This window comes from Mytilus galloprovincialis, chromosome 4 (genome assembly GCF_965363235.1).
Source record: "Mytilus galloprovincialis chromosome 4, xbMytGall1.hap1.1, whole genome shotgun sequence".
In the NCBI taxonomy this organism is placed as follows: domain Eukaryota; kingdom Metazoa; phylum Mollusca; class Bivalvia; order Mytilida; family Mytilidae; genus Mytilus; species Mytilus galloprovincialis.
In genome coordinates this window covers 25,685,851-25,691,850 of record NC_134841.1, presented here as the reverse complement: position 1 = coordinate 25,691,850, position 6,000 = coordinate 25,685,851, and positions in this window count along the sequence as shown.

The following is a 6,000-nucleotide window of genomic DNA, read 5'->3' as shown; positions in this document are numbered from 1 at the left end:
TTTGCACGAAAATCTATCCCTAACATTATCTGCTTTGTTTCATCATTATCATTTATGTTTGGAAAGGCGTTTGAATGGATGAAAAGTAACCCAGGCACAACGAAGTTGTAAAAAGGGGATTGTCGCCTTCAAACTGGTTAACCACATCAACATTTTGTATGTGCCTGTCCCAATAAAGGCAACAGTAGTATACCGCTGTTCGAAACTCATAAATCGATAGATAAAAAAACAAATCCGGGTTACAAACTATAACTGAGGAAAACGCATCAAATATAAGAGGAGAACAACGACACAACAGAAACACAACATTAAAATGTAACAGTAACACACACAAACACGAACTATAATATAACAATGACAATTTTCCTAAGAAAAAAAAATGGTGGATTGAACCTGGTTTTGTGACATACCAAACCTCCCGCTTTTATGGCAATGTTAAATATAACATTAAAATGACAACATTACATGACAAGACTACAATACAAATAAATGGGAGAACATATAGGACAGAGAATCACACGAACAATAGCTAACAAAAGGTGCCAGGTATAAAATTTAATACGCCAGACGTGCGTTTCGTCCACACGTCTAGCTTCAAGCCAGGAGCCTGTAATTCAGTTGCAGTCGTTTTGTTATGCGTTACATATTAGTTTGTTCGTTTATTATTTTGTAAAACGTTAGTTTTCTAGTTTGAATTTTTTAGATTTGTCATTTCGGGACCTGTGATAGCTGACTATAAGTATGTGCTCTGCTAATTGTTGAAGGCTGTTAGGTGACTTTTAGTTGCTAATTTCTTTGTCAGCTGGTCTCTTGTTGAGAGTTGTCTCATTCTTAATCATACCACATCTTCTTTTAATAGCCCCTCCTCGAGAACAGAGTTCCGTTGGTTGTAATGTTTTTGACTCGTTCGTTCATCAGTTTGTCAATACGTCCGCAAGTCTCTCCGTCAGTGCTGTTCTTGTCATGGAAAATTCTCTGAAATCTCACAACAGAATGTTGATAATAATGAGATACTATGTAGATGTCATATTAACAGGAATTAATGATTTTTGTTTTTTTAGGAGTTATGCTTCTTTGAACTTAGAAATTTAAGATATACTACTACAACTGCAACTCCTCGAAACTCCTGTTGAACCACACAACAGAACTTCCTGCAACTTTTTAGATACTAAGGATATTTTATGAATGAAATTTATCCAAATCACAAAGAATACGATGCACTTTTATCTAATTTTGAAAACCACTATCGGATGGAAGTGAAATTCTCAGGTAAACATGAAATCATTTAAAATATTGTAATGTAACATCAATTTACTTTTATTAGATATTCTCCCTGGATACCTAATAACTAATATATCAGGGATACTAAGTGCAATGCTGTACACTAAGTAAACTGTTAACAGCAATAGAGTGCAATAAAATGTATTAGTCAAGTTAAGAAAAAAAAAGGATATTTTATGTAGATGTGAATACCGAGAGGAAAATAGAAATTTTGGACTAAATATACAACTGCAACAGTCTGTCATCGCAATTTCTCATGAACCACACAACAGACTTTCATTCAACTTTGTAAACAATAAGCAAATGCTTATGTAGATGTGCAAATCAACAGGAAATTATGATTCATTTTTTGTGTGTGGGATAGATGCCCCTTTGAACTTAGCATGTTTTATTATGTTCTATTGCAACAGTTTGTCAATCTAACAAACTTCTCTAAAACCGCACAACAGAATTTGCTGAAACTTTGTTGATAATAAGGACATACTATGCGTATTATCAGTTGACTTTTCTATGTATTTTGTCCATTAGAACGTAAAATTATGGCATAGATATGTTACGAAACAGTTTGCCAGTACAACTCCTCTGAAACCACAGAACAAAATGTCCTGAATCTGTATAGATTATTATCAGATGAACTTTTATGAGTCTTTGAACTCAGGAATCTGGTGAGATTTTGTTTGCCCACTGCCACTGTTGGGGTTTGGGGTATGGGTACGTGATCACAAAGTTTATACTCTTTAAATTTTGTATACTTCAGCTGAAAGATATATATAACAAGGTCGTGTTTCTCTCTGACTGTTGCATAATGGCAAAATATACCAAAGGGACATTCAAACTCGTACGTAGAAAATAAACTGACAACACCATGGCTAAAAGAGAAAAGAAAAAGATCATCAGACAAAATTAGTACACAAAATACAACATAGAAAACTAAAGACTGAACAACACGAATCATGCAAAAAACTGGGGTAATCGCAGGTGCTCTAGAAGGGTAAGAAGAACCTGGCAACCGTCGTGTTGTTCATGCAAGTACAAAAATCGTTACAAGTCTAAATCGGTAGGTCATTTCGGGAAAAGGGGACGAGATTGTAGTAACAACATTAAGCCTCGGACACACCTTACCGGATAGCACGAACGGACGCCTAAAGCCTCGGTCACACCTTACCGGATAAGACGAACGGACGCATAACGGATGAAAATAAAAGTTGTCCGTTGACAAAATTGTTATCCGTTGGGCGTCCGTTGATGTACTGACCAACTAAAACGGACGCCTAACGAATGCATAACGGACATGCAACGGATATGCAACGGACGAGAAACGGAGACGTAACGGACAGAACGGATGTCGAACGTACATCTAACGGACGAGTACCGCATAAAACGGACACCTAACGGAAGCGTACCGGATAAAACGGATAAACAAGATATACGAAAGAATTAAAGGCGACAATAATAATACATGTAAATCGCATTAATATTGAAAATGTTCTAGTTAAGTAATTAAGAAAGTAGATTTTATTTAGAGTCGGCATATATATACATAATAACAGACAAAACATGAGCTCTGATGAGCTTTTTAACCGACTATCACATAAAAAATCATGCAAATACTACCAAACAAAACTGAAAAAACATGCAATATAATGAAAGCAAATCTATTTGATTTGTGAGCCTCCAGAGTCAAAGTTCTGTGTAACTGGTTTTTGTTTGTTCTTCAAAATGCCGCTAAAGGGCAGTGTCTGACCTGAATAAGTTTAACAGCTGCTTGATTGTGAATATGTGCCCTTACTCTAAGATCGATTATGAATAATAAGAATTCATGAACCTTAAGAAATCTTTTTGGCATTTCTGACGAGAAATTTTCAATTGGCATTAATTTTATCCGTTTCAGATCCGTTCATCGTCCGTTTTGTCCGTTATACGTCCGGTAGAAGTCCGTTTCTCATCCGTTTTATCCGTTAGACGTCCGTTAGAAGTCCGTTGGTGAATTTATCTGCCAGACCTCCAACGGATGTATAACGGACACGTAACGGATACAAAACGGAAACGAAACGGACGAGTACCGTATAAAACGGACGCCTAACGGACGTCTAACGGACGTTCAACGGACATTTTATCCGTTAGACGTCCGTTCAAAGTTTTGAACATGCTCAAAATTTTCCACCGGACAGAACGGACGTCGACGGATAAAACGGACGCTTAACGGACATGCAACGGATAAAACGGACGCTTAACGGACATGCAACGGATATGGACGGACGTCTAACGGACTTGAACGGATTGAAAAAAAAGTTATCCGTTAGGCGTCCGTTCGAGCTATCCGGTAAGGTGTGACCGAGGCTTAACGGATGAAAATAAAAGTTGTCCGTTGACAAAATTGTTATCCGTTGGGAGTCCGTTAATGTACTGACCGAATAAAACGGACGTGTAACGGATGCATAACGGACACACACCGGATATGCAACGTACGAGAAACGGACAGAACGGATGTCGAACGTACAACCAACGGACGAGTACCGTATAAAACGGACACATAACGGAAGCGTACCGGATAAAACGGATGAACAAGATATACGGAAAAATCAATGGCGACAATAATAATACATGTAAATCGCATAAATATTCAAAATGTTTCTGTGTAACTGGTTTTGGTTTGTTCTTCAAAATTCAGCCAAAGGGCAGTGTCTGGCCTGAATAAGAACTGCTTGATTTTTTTGACGTGCCTATACTCTAAGATCGATTATGAATAATAAGAATTCATGAACCTTAAGAAATCTGACATACCAATAATTGGCATTTCTGACGCGAAATTTTCAATTGGCATTTATCCGTTTCAGATCCGTTCGTCATCCGTTTGATCCGTTATACGTCCGGTAGAAGTCCGTTTCTCATCCGTTCAACATCTATTTTATCCGTTAAACGTTCGGTAGAAGTCCGTTGGTGAATTTATATAGCCTCGGTCACACCTTACCGGATAGCTCGAACGGACGCCTAACGGATAACTTTTTTTCAATCCGTTCATGTCCGTTAGACGTCCGTTCTTATCCGTTAGACGTCCGTCCATATCCGTTGCATGTCCGTTAAGCGTACGTTTTATCCGTCGACGTCCGTTCTGTCCGGTCGAAAATTTTGAGCATGTTCAAAACTTTGAACGGACGTCCAACGGATAAAATGTCCGTTGAACGTCCGTTAGGCGTCCGTTTTGTACGGTACTCGTCCGTTTCGTTTCCGTTTTTTATCCGTTACGTGTCCGTTATACATCCGTTGGAGGTCTGGAAGATAAATTCACCAACAGACTTCTACCGGACGTTTAACGGATAAAACGGATGAGAAAATGGACTTCTACCGGACGTATAACGGATAAAACGGATGATGAACGGATCTGAAACGGATAAATTTCAATTGCAAATTTCGCGTCAGAAATGCCAATTATTGGTATGTCAGATTTCTTAAGGTTCATGAATTCTTATTATTCATAATCGATCTTAGAGTAAGACAATCAAGCAGTTCTTATTCAGACCAGACACTGCCTTTGGCGAAATTTTGAAGAACAAACCAAAACCAGTTACACAGAAACAATTTGAATATTTATGCGATTTACATGTATTATTTATTGTCGCCTTTGATTTTTCCGTATATCTTGTTCATCCGTTTTATCCGGTACGCTTCCGTTATGTGTCCGTTTTATGCGGTACTCGTCCGTTGGATGTACGTTCGACATCCGTTCTGTCCGGTACGTGTCCGTTTCTCTTACGTTACATATCCGGTGTGTGTCCGTTATGCATCCGTTACACGTCCGTTATATTCAGTCAGTGCATCAACGGACTCCCAACGGATAACAATTTTGTCAACGGACAACTTTTATTTTCATCCGTTAGGCGTCCGTTCGTGCTATCCGGTAAGGTGTGACCGAGGCTTATTCCAGACCTCCAACGGATGTATAACGGACACGTAACGGATACAAAACGGAAACGAAACGGACGAGTACCGTACAAAACGGACGCCTAACGGACGTTCAACGGACATTTTATCCGTTGGACGTCCGTTCAAAGTTTTGAACATGCTCAAAATTTTCCACCGGACAGAACGGACGTCGACGGATAAAACGTACGCTTAACGGACATGCAACGGATATGGACGGACGTCTAACGGATAAGAACGGACGTCTAACGGACATGAACGGATTGAAAAAAAAAGTTATCCGTTAGGCGTCCGTTCGAGCTACCGGTAAAGCCTCGGTCACACCTTACCGGATAGCTCGAACGGACGCCTAACGGATAACTTTTTTTTCAATCCGTTCAAGTCCGTTAGACGTCCGTCCATATCCGTTGCATGTCCGTTAAGCGTCCGTTTTATCCGTTGCATATCCGTTAAGCGTCCGTTTTATCCGTCGACGTCCGTTCTGTCCGGTGGAAAATTTTGAGCATGTTCAAAACTTTGAACGGACGTCTAACGGATAAAATGTCCGTTGAACGTCCGTTAGGCGTCCGTTTTATACGGTACTCGTCCGTTTCGTTTCCGTTTTGTATCCGTTACGTGTCCGTTATACATCCGTTGGAGGTCTGGCAGATAAATTCACCAACGGACTTCTAACGGACGTCTAACGGATAAAACGGATGAGAAACGGACTTCTACCGGACGTATAACGGACAAAACGGACGATGAACGGATCTGAAACGGATAAAATTAATGCCAATTGAAAATTTCTCGTCAGAAATG